This window comes from Grampus griseus (assembly GCF_964374135.1).
Source record: "Grampus griseus genome assembly, chromosome: 3".
Taxonomy (NCBI): domain Eukaryota; kingdom Metazoa; phylum Chordata; class Mammalia; order Artiodactyla; family Delphinidae; genus Grampus; species Grampus griseus.
This window is the reverse complement of record NC_139019.1, coordinates 47,930,382-47,943,726: the sequence shown is the minus strand read 5'-3', so window position 1 is coordinate 47,943,726 and position 13,345 is coordinate 47,930,382. Positions and strand designations below refer to the sequence as shown.

At 40.3% G+C, this 13,345-nt stretch overlaps 1 protein-coding gene across 1 annotated transcript in view; it reads right to left on the bottom strand.

The window, feature by feature from the left end:
• ZSWIM6 (zinc finger SWIM-type containing 6) overlaps nucleotides 1-13,345 on the bottom strand; it is a 203,645-nt gene that overhangs the window by 58,635 nt on the left and 131,665 nt on the right. The gene's annotated exons all lie outside the window — the stretch shown is intronic.

The window sequence follows — 13,345 nt, the reverse complement described above, 5'->3', positions numbered from 1 at the left end:
CAACGGGAACGAGTAGCCTATTGGGAAGAGCAGGAGAGACTGGCTCTTCCAGAAGGCAGAGAAAGCTGTTCCAAGTAGGGAGTTATTTAAGCTACCAGAGAGCAAGGATTATATCTGCCCTGTTCACCACTGCCTCCTAACACCTAGCCGGTGTTTGCCATTATCAGGCAATCAAGTACTGGGAGGAACAGGGGAAAAGAGGGAGAGAGAAAGGCATAAATACATTCCACCCCTAACAAGAAAAGGAACCCTAACAGAAAGGAACCACTGCTAAAGTATCCTCACATGCTTTATCTCATTTTCTTCTCACAATGTCCCCTGGAGGTGAGTATAGCTATGATCCCCTTTCTACAGAAGGAGAAACAGGTTCAGAGTGGTTATGACTTGTCCACAGCCACAATGCCAAATCTGGTCTCCCATTTCTCTCCCCTGCTGAAGAATATATCCCAGAACCTTGGAGCTCAAGTTTAACCCTGAAGTTATCAAGGCAGCAGTTGTCAACCATAAATCAAAGATAAATTTAAGGAAGGATACTGAGATCTGTTAGCGTTAGTGAAGAGTTAACTAACCACTGGGGTTACATCTGTAACCCCCAATCTAGCTCATCCCTTTGATTCTAGAGAAAGACAGACACAGACTCACAGACACAGACACACAACTGCACAAAGACAGGCCTCCACTTCCTCAACCACTTCCTCTAAACACAACTCAACATTCTAGGAATAAAGACATGTACACTGTACATTATAGACCAGGAAATTAATGTCCACAACAACAACCCCCCCCCGCAAAAGAGCAAATTTATTTATTAAACTTTTTTTTTTTTAATTTATTTTTGGCTGTGTTGGGCCTTCGTTGCTGTGTGCGGGCTTTCTCTAGTTGAGGCGAGCGGGAGCTACTCCTCGCCGCGGTGTGCGGGCCTCCCACTGCAGTGGCCTCTCTTGTTGCGGAGCACAGGCTCCAGGCGCACGGGCTTCAGTAGTTGTGGCTCGCACAGGCTCAGCAGCTGTGGCGCACGGGCCCAGTTGCTCCGTGGCATGTGGGATCCTCCCGGACCAGGGATCAAATCCATGTCCCCTGCACTGGCAGGCAGATTCCCAACCACTGCGCCACCAGGGGAGTCCTATTTGTTAAACTTTAATTCCAAAGTTTAAACACTTAAATGCTAACATGTCTTGATTACATGCATTAAAGTATTGCCCAAGCCCTGTATAAAATGTAGATTTGCAAAATTTATTTCTACTTGTTAACAGCTGTCTATAATCAAAGACAAACCTCTCAGCATTTAGCTTTGAGGAAGGTATGCAAAGAGAATCATAATTCATGTATTTATACATTTGCTATTAGATATTCCCCCAGTTGGGCAGGAACCAGAACCTGTGTATGTAAATTAAATGATCCATTAAAGTGTTTTAAAACCTATCATATTTTTAACCCTTATTTATATTTATAATTATAAATGCTATAACTTTTACAAGTGTATAATTAATCTTTGTGAGCATTTTATTACTGAGGCTTAACTCTTCCAAGTTTCAAGCCTTCAGGGAAAGTGAAATTATCTGTTGAAAAAAGTGAAACAGTTTGTCTCTCACTCCCAGCTAGGGTGTGTGGATTTGATTCACCCTCCTACCTTGCTTACATAATGCCATAGGAGAAGAGCAAAGGAGAGTTCAGAGACAAGAAGGACTACTGTCCAAGTCTTTGGCTTTCCCTGCCTGCTACTTGATTTGGTTCAGATTTAGTTTTGATTTACCCCAATATCAAAAACTCTTACCCCAGCGGTTCCCCAAATTAGGAGTATATCAAAACTCCTGAGGCACACCGTGAAAAATAGATGTTTAGGCACCACTTCAGACCTACTGAATCAGAATCTTTGCCACAGATAAAAAGGCAGGGGCAATGGGGGTGGGGAGTGTGGCTGGGAAACACTAGTCTATATTTGGAGAGAATCTTAAACATGGTGGCACATTTTGGATCTTAGTTTTGAAAAGTATTCAGGGTTCTAAGTCATCAGACAGACGCCTCTCCAGTGTACTGACTGAAGTAAATTTAGGACATATTGACTGAGGTATCTGTCTCTTGTCACAAAAACAGTCACTTCTAAGCACTGGGCAACACCAAATCATTCTGCAAATTTTAAACTGAGATATTAAGACATGTTCACAACTGGCTTATACTATGTTTGGTATGTGGAATTATCCACAGCTTTGGGTTCTAACGGGGAACTTAAAGCTTTCTTTTTTCTTAAACTGCTGGAAAACAAATTCAAACAAGAAGCGAAAGGCTTTAGTTTACATCTTCATGCTTTAGTAACACTGTTGTCCAAATAATGCTTTAAGCGTTTTATATTTATGTAGCAGTGTTCTTTTTCGTTAAAATTAAATTGTCAAATTCAGTCTACAGAGGCAGAATGCAGGCAGCAGATGTCTACACTGCAGAGGTGATTAATTCAGCCTCTTTTGCAGGACCTATAGAAGAATGCCATCTCCTACAGTTTTAGTGCCTGCTGTTAAAGATAGGAAACATTAAGTCTGTGGCTTACAAAGACACCAGTACACCTGTCTTATAAGCTGAAGGCAAACTCCTGATATCAACCATTGGCACCAAGAGAGGAAAGGCAAGGCAGCAAACTTTAGAGATTCAGGCTCAGAAAAAAATCTTTCTTTAGAGAGGACAAGAACTAGACCACTGAAAAATAATGTGCATTGAATAAACACACACTTGAGAACAGCTTTAAATTTTATTCTTACTGAAATCCCCATTTCGAGTTAGTGACTAATGCCTTCATTTCAATATACAATTTTGTGGTGGCTGAAGGAGCCAGATCCTTTATCACCTATTCTCAATGGTCAGTCCACGTAATTCTACTGCCATGCTGCAGTGTGGTGTCCTCTCCAGGAGCTGTTAGAGGACAACCTGTTTTCCTTAGCCTGCAGGCTAATGACAGGGAGCCCTGGCATGCACCAGGCTCTGCTCCCTCAACAAGCCACCTTCCCTTTAGCTAAATTCCAAGGAAATAAATAAGTAGCGCGGTAATCAGGATATATCTCAGGGAACTCAAATAGGCCTGTCAGGGTTTATAGCCCTTCCTCTATTCTTTTCCTCTCACCTGACTTTATTACTCATCTCTTATTATCATTTAATTTACTTCAGAAGTTCAATGATATACTTATTCATGTACAGAAATAATCATGTATTTTATATGGATAAAAAGCAATAAAATATTTGTACATTCACCAATGCTCATTTAAAAAATTCAGAGTACTCTATGCTTAAGAGGTAAGTCATTTTCCATAACTTAGCTAACAAATGTATTAATGTATTAGCAATTACCTGGTACACAAACATAAATAATTAAATGCACAGTTCTCAGTAAGTCTCATTTTTACATAACCTGACTCTTCAGATTTATTAAAAGAGATCTACTATGCTTGCAAGTTTCAAGAATGGTTTGCTCAGAATTTTTTTTTTTTTTTTTTTTTTTTGCGGTACGCGGGCCTCTCACTGTTGTGGCCTCTTCCGTTGCGGAGCACAGGCTCCGGACGCGCAGGCTCAGCGGCCATGGCTCACGGGCCCAGCCGCTCCGCGGCATGTGGGATCTTCCCGGACTGGGGCATGAACCCGTGTCCCCTGCATCAGCAGGCGGACTCTCAACCACTGCCCCACCAGGGAAGCCCCTGCTCAGGTTATTTTTAAAGATGTTTTTTAAAAAAAGTTCACAAATATTTTCCTCAACTGTCTTGAAGACTCACGTCAACTGCCACATCACAATGATGGAGATAACAGCAACTCAGATTTACTCCTTTTTAACCCTCCTAACCTTATGAAATAGGCACTCTTTTCCTAACCATGTTTTACAAATAAGAAAACAAAGCCCTGAAGAGATTCAGTTCCTTGCCTCCACTCAAAGAGCTGGAAAGCAAAGGGACCAGAATTCTAATGTAGGCTGTCTAACTTCTAAGCTCTTAAACACTCTGAATACTCTTACAGTGGGAGGTAAGAGAAACCTACAGGGAGGGAGAGGGGAATAATAAGCTCATCTAGCCAACATGGAGACTTAGGATCAGTTAAAGGAGACAGGGATGGCAAGGAAACTGATCACAGCTGGTAACAATTCTTTGAAAATTATGAGAGTTGGGGTAGTGTCAGAGATGGCTATAGGGTATGAGGGAAGGCAAGATTTGGAGGTGAAAAGAGAAAGGATAAAGGGTATTGGGCTAAAAGTAACTTGGCTGTCTCTGCATTACCCTATCAAATACATGACGCGTCAGAGATGTGACTCCTCCCAATTAGGAGACAGAAGTCCTAAGATTACTTCTCATTTGCTAAAATGTTTTTTCATGTGAAGATGATCATGTGTACATGATTGTATATTTCAACAATTTTTTAGAACAAAATAAAAATCATATTATGGAAACATCAAGTTCTAATTAAAACTTAAGGGAAAAACTGGTAATTTTTGGAGGGAAATTTGGCAGCAATTACAAAACCCAAAATGCCGATACCAACTGTTCTGGCATTTCTACTACTAAGAATCTATTCCTCAAAAGCATTTGCACAAATCCACACATACACAAAGAATGGTCACAGCAGCACTGCACATAGTAGGAAAAAAATGAAAACAACTTCAAAATCCTTCAGTATGTTAATGATTAAATATATCCAGAGTATGTAATACTACATGCAACACTTAACACAGTACAAGACCTATTTGTACTAACAAGAGAAGATATTCATGATATATTAAAAGAAAAAAGAAACTGCAAAAAATAAGTTTTTAAAATTGTTTTTTAAAAATTGCATACACGTGTGCACAAAGAAAACTTGCCTCTGAAGACTCTAAACCACACTGTCAGCCATGGTTGCCAGGGAATAAGGGAGCTACTGGAGACTAAGGCAGGGGAGCTGGTGGGAACCAGTGAGTTCTTGTCTTTTTATCTTCAGATACTTCTATACTTCCATACATCTTTTCAACATGCAGTCTTCTTTTTCTTACTTTTAAGTTTCACACTACCGTACTTTGAGATAACACATTTAAAGCAACTTTAATTCTGTCCTATAGATAGATTTGCTAATTACATTGACCACCAGTAGTAGGTCATACCTTTGTTTCACCAACTGTCAACACCAGAACGGTCTACAATAGAAAGGATAATGCCTGTAATAACAAAATTATCTCCCTAGGATAACTGCACAAACTGATTGCTAATGCAAGCCCAATTACAAGGACTATGACCCTCGACAGAGAAACAAAATGAAGAGAGATGTGACATGAGGCCTCCATCAAACAACTCCAACTGTCACTCACTGCTAGATTTGGAACACGTTTGTGTACAAGAATAAATCTCCAGGTTCTTACCAAGAACAAAATGGAATAAAAAATGATACGGTTACTTTTTTTTTAAAGTATAGCTGGCTTCCCTGTTGGCGCAGTAGTTGAGAGTCTGCCTGCCGATGCAGGGGACACGGGTTCATGCCCCGGTCTGGGAAGATCCCACATGCTGCGGAGCGGCTAGGCCCGTGAGCCATCGCCGCTGAGCCTGCGCGTCCGCAGCCTGTGCTCCGCAACGGGAGAGGCCACAACAGTGAAAGGCCCGTGTACCGCAAAAAAAAAAAAAAGTATAGCTGATTTACAGTATTATATTAGTTTTAGGTGTACAGCATAGTGGTTCAGTATTTTTACAGATTACACTCCGTCAAAGGTTATTACAAGATAATGGCTATAAATTTTCTGTGCTATATACAATATATCCCTGTTGCTTATCTATTTTATACACAGTAGTTTATATCTCTTGATCTCATACCCCTAATTTACCCCTCCCTTCCTTCTCTCACCCCGCTGGTAACACTAATTTGTTTTCTGTGTCCGTAAGTCTGTTTCTGTTTTGCTACATACATTTGTTTTTATTATTTTTTAGATTCCACATATCAGTGATATCATATAGTATTTGTCCTTCCCTGTCTGACTTATTTCACTGAGCGTAATAGTCTCTAGGTCCATCCATGTTGCTACAAGTGGCAAAATTTCATTCTTTTATATGGCCAAGTAGTATTCCACTGCATTTATATACCACTTCTTCTTTAACTATTTGTCAGTTGATGAACACTTGGGTTGCTTCCACATCTTGGCTATTCTAGATAAATAGTGCTGCTATGAACACTGGGGTGCAAGTATCTTTTAGAATTACTGTTTTCATTTTTACTGCATAAATATTCAGGAGTGGATCATATGTTAATTCTATTTTTTTTTTAATATTTATTTATTTAGGCTGTGCTGGGTCTTAGCTCCGGCATGAAGGATCTTTTTTAGTTGCGGCATGTGGACTCTTAGTTGTGGCATACATGTGGGATCTAGTTCCCTGACCAGGGATTGAACCCGGGCCCCCTGCATTGGGAGTGTGAAGTCTTAGCCACTGGACCACCAGGGAAGTCCTGTTACTTCTATTTTTAGTGTTTTTTTTTTTGGAGGAAACTCCATACTGTTTTCCACAGTGGTTGCAACAATTTACATTCCCACCATCAGTGTATGAGGGTCCCCTTTTCTCCACATCCTCTCCAACATTTGTTATTTGTAGACTTTTTGATGACTGTCACTCTGACAGGAGTGAGGTGATATCTCATTGTTGTTTTAATTTGCATTTCTCTAATAATTAGTGATGTTGACCATCTTTTCATGTGTCTATTAGCCATCTGTATGTCTTCTTTGAAAAAAATGTCTATTCAGGTCTTTGCCCATTTTTTGATTGGGTTATTTTTTTTTGATATTGAGTTGCATGAGCTGTTTGTATATTTTAGATATTAATCCCTTGTCGGTCATGTCATTTGCAAATATTTTCTCCCATTCTGTAGGCTGTCTTATCGTTTTGTCAATGGTTTCCTTTGCTGTGCAAAAGCTTCGAAGTTTAATTAGGTCCTAGCTGTTTATTTTTGCTTTTATTTCTTTTGACTTGGAAGACAGATCCAAAAAAATATTGCCCTGATTTATGTCAAGGAGTGTTCTGCCTATATTCTCTTCTAGAAGTTTTATGGTTTCAAGGGCTTACATTTAAGTCTTTAATCCATTTTGAATTTATTTTTGTTTATGGTGGGAGGAAATGTTCTAATCTCTGTTTCACATGTGGCTGTCCAGCTTTGCCAGAACCACATGTTGAAGAGACTGTCTTTTCTCCATTGTATATTCTTGCCCCCTTTGTTGTAGATTAATTTACCATAGGTGTGTGAATTTATTTCTGGGCTCTCTGTTCTGTTCCACTGATCTATGTGTCTGATTTCTGTACCAGTACCATGCTGTTTTGATTACTGTAGCTTTGTAGTATAGTTTGAAGTATGGGAGGGTGACAGCTCCAGCTTTGTTCTTTTCTCTCAAGATTGCTTTGGCAATTCTGGGTCTTTTGTGGTTCCATATGAATTTCAGGATTTTTTGTCCTAGTTTTGTGGAAAATGTCATGGGTATTTTGATAGAGATTCCATCAAATCTGTAGATTGCTTTGGGTGGTATAGCCATTTTAACAATATTAATTCTTCCAATTCAAGACCATGAGATATCTTTCCATTTCTTTGTATCATCTTCAATTTTCTTCATCAGTGTTTTATTGTTTTCAGAGTATAGGTCTTTCACCTACTTGGTTAAGTTTATTCCTAAGTATTTTACTCTTTTTGATGCAATTTTTAACAGGTCTTTTTTCTATATTCTTTTTCTGATATTTCATTGTTAGTGTATAGAAATGCAACAGATTTCTGTATATTAACCTTGCATCCTGCAACTTTACTGAATTCATTTACCAGTTTTTGGGTGAAGATTTTAGGGCTTTCTCTGCAAATAATGACAGTTTTACTTCTTCCCTTTCAATCTGGATGCCTTTTATTTGGTTTTCTTGTCTGATTGCTGTGGCTAGGTCTTCCAATAGAAGACCTAGAATAGAAGTGTCAAAAGAAGTGGTGAGAGTGGGCATCCTTGTCTTGTTCCTGAATTTGGAAGAAAGGCTTTCAGCTTTTCACCACTGAGTATGATTTTAGCTATGGGTTTCTCATAAATGGCCTTTACTACATAATAAAGGACACTGTTACTTTTTGTTTAACAAACTGTGAGTGCCCATTACTTTTTTTAAATTTTTTATTTATTTACTTATTTTTGGAGTATAGTTGCTTCCACAATGTTGTGTTGGCTTCTACTGCACAGCAAAAGGAATCAGTCATACATATACATATATCCCCTCCCTTTTGGATTACCCTCCCATTTAGGATACTACAGTGCATTAAGTAGAGTTCCCTCTGCTACACAGTATGTTCCCATCAGTTGTCTATTTTATACATAGTACCAATAGTGTATATCTGTCAATCCCAACCTCCCAGTTCCTCCCAACCTCCCCCTTTCCCCCTTGGTATCCATACAACATTTGTTCTCTAGGTCTGTGTCTCTATTTCTGCTTGGCAAATAAGGTCATCTATACCATTTTTTAAAATTCCACATATGCGTTAATATATGATATTTGTTTTTCTCTTTCTGACTTACTTCACTCTGTATGACACTCGCTAGGTCCATCTTTGTCTCTACAAATGACCCAATTTCATTCCTTTTAATGGCTGAGTAATATTTCTTTGTATATATGTACCACATCTTCTTTATCCATTAATCTGTCGATGGGCATTTAGGTTGCTTCCATGTCCTGGCTATTGTAAACAGTGCTACTACGAATACCAGGGTGCACGGGTCTTTCTGTATTATGGTTTTCTCTGGGTATATGCGCAGTAGTGGGATTGCTGGGTCGTATGGTAGTTCCATTTTTAGGATTTGAAGGAATCTCCATACTGTTTTCCATAGTGGCTGTATCACTTTACATTCCCACCAACAGTGTAAGAGGGTTCCCTTTTCTCCACACCCTCTCCAGCACTTATTGTTTATAGATTTTTTGATGATGGCCATTCTGACTGGTGTGAGGTGATGCCTCATTGTAGTTTTGATTTGCATTTCTCTAATAATTAGTGATGTTGAGCATCCTTTCATGTGCCTCTTGGCCATCTGTATGTCTTCTTTGGAGAAATGTCTACTTATAGGTCTTCTGCCCATTTTTGGATTGGGTTGTTTGCTTTTTTGATATTGAGCTGCATGAGCTGCTTGTAAATTTTGGAGATTAATCCTTTGCCCGTTGCTTCACTTGCAAATATTTTCTCCCATTCTGAGGGTTGTCTTTTTGTCTTGTCTATGGTTTCCTTTGCTGTGCAAAAGCTTTTAAGTTTCATTAGGTCCCATTTGTTTATTTTTGTTTTTATTTTCATTACTCTAGGAGGTGGCTCAAAAAAGATCTTGCTGTGATTTGTGTTGAAGAGTGTTCTGCCTATGTTTTCATCTAAGAGTTTTACAGTGTCTGGCCTTACATTTAGGTTTTTAATCCATTTTCAGTTTATTTTTTGTGTATGGTGTTAGGAAGTGTTCTAATTTCATTCTTTTACATGTAGCTGTCCAGTTTTCCCAGCACCACTTATTGAAGAGACAGTCATTTCTCCACTGTGTATTTTTGCCTCCTTTGTCATAGATTAGGTGACCACAGGCGTGCGGATTTATCTCTGGGCTTTCTATCCTGTTCCATTGATCTATATTTCTGTTTTTGTGCCAGTACTATACTGCCTTGATTACTGTAGCTTTGTAGTATAGTCTGAAGTCAGGGAGCCTGATTCCTCCAGCTCCATTTTTCTTTCTCAAGATTGCTTTGGCTATTGGGGTCTTTTGTGTTTCCATACAAATTGTAAAAATTTTTTGTTCTAGTTCTGTGAAAAATGCCATTGGTAATTTGATAGGTATTGCTTTGAATCTTTAGACTGTTTGGATAGAACAGTCATTTTCAAAATATTGATTCTTCCGGAGCTTCCCCAGTGGTGCAGTGGTTGAGAGTCCGCCTGCAGGGGACACGAGTTCGATCCCTGGTCCAGGGGGATCCCACACGCCATGGGGTGGCTGGGTCCGTGTGCCACAACTACTGAGCCTGCACTCTAGAGCTTGCAAGCCGCAACTGCTGTGCCCACGCACCACAACTACTGAGACTGCATGCCATGACTGCTGGGGCCCGCGTGCCTAGAGCCCATGCTCTGCAGCAGGAGGGGCCACGGCGGTGGGAGGCCTGCGCACCGCAACCAGAGAAAGCCCACGTGCAGCAAAAAAGACCCGGTGCAGCCAAAAATGAATAAATAAAATAAATTTTAAAAATATATATTGATTCTTCCAATCCAAGAACATGGTATATCTCTCTGTCTGTTTGTGTTGTCTTTGATTTCTTTCATCAGTATCTTATAGTTTTCTGCATACAGGTCTTTTGCCCCCTTAGTTAAGGTTTATTCCTTGGTATTTTATTCTTTTTGTTGCTGTGGTAAATGGGATTGTTTCCTTAATTTCTTTCTCTGATCTTTCGTTGTTAGTACATAGGAATGCAAGAGATTTCTGTGTATTAATTTTGTATCATGCAACTTTACTAAATTCATTGATTAGCTCTAGTAGTTTTCTGGTGGCATCTTTAGGACTTTTCTATGTATAGTATCATGTCATCTGCAAACAGTGACAGTTTTACTTCATTTCCAATTTGGATTCCTTTTATTTCATTTACTTCTCTGATTGCCGTGGCTAGGCCTTCCAAAACTATGTTGAATAATAGTGGCAAGAGTGGACACCCGTGTCTTGTTCCTGATCTTAGAGGAAATGCTTTCAGTTTTTCACCATTGAGAATGATGTTTGCTGTGGGTTTGTCATATATGGCCTTTATTATGTTGAGGTAGTTTCCCTCTATGCCCACTTTCTGGAGAGTTTGTATCATAAAAGGGTGTTGAATTTTGTCAAAAGCTTTTTCTGCATCTATTGAGATGATCATATGGTTTTTATTCTTCCATTTGTTAATATGGTGTATCACATTGATTTGCATATATTGAAGAATCCTTGCATCCCTGGGATAAATCCCACTTGATCATGGTGTATGATCCTCTTAATGTGTTGTTGGATTTTGTGTGTTGCTAGTATTTTGTTGAGGATTTTTGCATCTATGCTCATCGGTGATATTGGCCTGTAGTTTTCCTTTTTGTGACACCTTTGTCTGGTTTTGGTATCAGCGTGATGGTGGCCTCGTAGAATGAACTGGGGAGTGTTCCTTCCTCTGCAGTTTTTTGGAAGAGTTTGAGAAGGATAGGTGTTAGCTCTTCTCTAAATGTCTGATAGACTTCACCTGTGAAGCCATCTGGTCCTGGGCTTTTTTGGGGGGGCTGCGTTGGGTCTTCGTTGCTGCACGAGGGCCTTCTTCTAGTTGCGGCAAGCAGAGGCTACTCTTTGTTGCGGTGCACAGGCTTCTTATTGCGGTGTGTGGGCTTCTCATTGCGGTGGCATCTCTTGTTGCAGAGCACGGGCTCTAGGCGCGCGAGCTTCAGTAGTTGTGGCACACAGGCTAAGTAGTTGTGGCTCACAGGCTCTAGAGAGCAGGCTCAGTAGTTGTGGCACACGGGCTTAGTTGCTCCGCGCCATGGGGGATCTTCCCAGACCAGGTCTCAAACCCGTGTCCTCTGTACTGGCAGGCAGATTCTTAACACTGCGCCCCCAGGGAAGTCCCAGTGTGCCCATTACTTTCTTAAATATTGTCCTTAGGGAGGCTGGCAAAATACACAGGTCATAGTTTCAGCCCTGATGGAGCTTATAATCAAGTAAACATAAGCTATACAACAGACATGGGATGGCTGAATAGATTTGCTTGTTTGGTAATATCTGGAAGAGACTGAATAGACATACATATGATGGCTGGGACACAGAAGCATTCGAAGGCTAAATTAAGCAGGACAGGCAAGCATGAATGGAATTTACAGTGCTAGTTTTATAAGAACCATCCTCAAACAAATTGAAATGTCTGATGAAAGAACAACACTCAAATGCACACTTGGGTAGAACTACAAGAGGTACATCTTTGGAGTATGGATCCTAGGTGCCTCCTGTGTCTCTGTAAAAAATACAATCACCAGAGAGTCACAGAATTGGGAGTGGAAAACATCTTAGATGTCATGTGTCCACCCTCACTTGACATGAATACAACTGACCCTTAAACAACTGGGTTTGAATTACATGGGTCCACTTAGACGGACTTTTTTTTTCAATAGTAAATACTACAGTACTACATAATCCCCAGTTGAATCCACAGACGTGGAACTGCAGACACAGAAGAACTGTGGGCATGAGGAACCACAGGTATAGAGGACCGCAGGTACCCAGGACCGAATGACTATAAGTTACACGTGGAATTTCAACTGTGCAGACGGTTGATGCCCCTAACCCCCAAGTTGCTCCTGGGTCAACTTTACATCCCTTCTACATCTGGCTAACTAAGACGGTATCTCTGGACACTGACACTGAAGTGAGGGATGAATCTAGCCTACTTTGGGGATTGACTCAAGCTCTGGGAGTAGAAGGGCCACAAAAATGACACCCTTTCCCTCTGTTCCAAGCAGAGACCAATGCCACAGTTTCCACTCCATCTGTCCCTTTTTGTTGTAGTCTGCCCAGTACAGGCTATCCCATAGGGAGGTCACTAAAAGAAAGAGTAAAAGGAAAAAAGTAGAAGAGGAGGAAATATGTGCCAGACAGTCAGAGCACAGCAAGCTGACCTACAACTCTATTATCATCCATCCCCCAATTGGTTTCTTCCCTCTTCTTTTTAACTATGACTACTTACAGGTACCCCAACATAAGGTAAACTCTCTCTTTTCTTTAATATTTTACACATGTATATATTATATGACTAAAATTTTTCCAACACTGCTAGTGAAGATTATGAGGATTTTAAATATGAGGAAAAAAATGAGTCTTACCCAGGGTCACATAGGTAATACACAGAAGAGACAATGCTGTACTCTAGGCCTCCAGGTTTCAAATTCAATGTTCTTTCCCTACACCACAATTTACTAATTTATAATGCACTCCTTTAATAAGAAGCATAAAAGACCAAAAAAGGCTGAGTTGAATTAATCAAGAGAGTTGGGCTAGCACTAAGAAATCAGTAAATTTCCAAATAAATACTTAGCAAAGACAATAGCTTTTTCCTAACAATATGGAAGCTAGAAAGTTTTTTGGTTTTTTTTGTTTTGTTTTGCTTTTTGCGGTATGCGGGCCTCTCACTGTTGTGGCCTCTCCCATTGCAGAGCACAGGCTCCGGACGTGCAGGCTCAGCGGCCATGGCTCACGGGCCCAGGCGCTCCGCAGCATGTGGGATCTTCCCGGCACGAACTCGTGTCCCCTGCATCGGCAGGCGGACTCTCAACCACTGCGCCACCAGGGAAGCCCATAAGTCTTATTTTAATATAAAACCAAGGCAAACAATTTTGCTTA